The sequence below is a fragment of the Eubalaena glacialis genome, chromosome 1 (genome assembly GCF_028564815.1).
Source record: "Eubalaena glacialis isolate mEubGla1 chromosome 1, mEubGla1.1.hap2.+ XY, whole genome shotgun sequence".
Classification (NCBI taxonomy): Eukaryota; Metazoa; Chordata; class Mammalia; order Artiodactyla; family Balaenidae; genus Eubalaena; species Eubalaena glacialis.
In genome coordinates, this window is record NC_083716.1 from 83,606,062 (window position 1) to 83,607,232 (window position 1,171).

Genomic DNA, 1,171 nt, shown 5'->3' on the forward strand with positions numbered 1-1,171 from the left:
TTAAGAAATAGAGCTGGGATTCAAACCCAGGCAGACTGACTCTAGAACCAGCCGTGGGCTCTTGATCCCACTGGCAAGAATCCTACTTGTCTTAAGGTTACTAGTTTCTGGCCCTGCTCTTCTCATTTGATTGTGAATCTAGTGGCTGTGGGTGGGAATTGGGGTAGAAAAGCATCATCTTATTCCTCCTTGTACCTTGCCAGCCCCTGGCGCAATGCCTGTGACATAATGGTACTCAATTCACATTTGTGGAATTAAATTATAATAATATTCCTATGGGAAATTACAACCAGCTTTAGGATAATGCTTCATGATATTTGTCCAGAAACTTGTGGCAAAAAATACTAGACTGCAATGATTTGATACTCACACACTTATTATCTGGAATGAGCTGCCATATTAATATTATCCACTGTTATTCCTTGGCACTCACATGGAAAGAGTCTCTAGCCAATCATCAGATGAAAAGATAAAATAATTATTATAACAATTAGTGTCATCTTTATCACTATAAATATCAGTGTTCTGAAAGTTTTAAGCATACATCATTTCATACATACAACCTATTAAGTGTGTACTGTTATCTCCATTTTAAAGATGAGAAAACTGAGATTCAGACAGGTGAAGTAATCAGTCCAAGGTCACAGAGTTTGTCAGAGGACCCAGTCCCAGTTGTCTCACCACAGGACTCGGGCGCGTGCGCATCTCACCATGTCACCCACCAGTTCTGCCACTGGAACAGGATCTGGTGCCCGCGTCAGGATGGGTAGTGAGCAGTTCCCACTGAGTGCCCTCCCTCTGCTCCCTGAACCGCCCTCCAGGTCTGAAAAGAAGTCCCACAACACGCCTCAGCTCCAGCCAGCTACTTTTTATGTAAACAGCCATTACTTATTTAATACAAAACACTGTTTTGTTTTCTTAGTGTGTTTGTGTGTGTGTGTGTGTGTCCTTTTCTGTTGCTAGCTTTGACATCGCCACAGAATTGCTAGCAGCATAATGATCAGATCAATTCCATTTCGAAGAACTGACTCACCATTGTTGTAGGGGGTATGGTTGAGCCCGGCATGCAGTCTCCCTGCTGTGCTCAAGTGGCTTCATGGATTCAGTGTGCATTTTAGGCTGAAGTATGTGCTCTACAATCGAAGAAGCAGTTAATTGTGTGTTGTTGTGT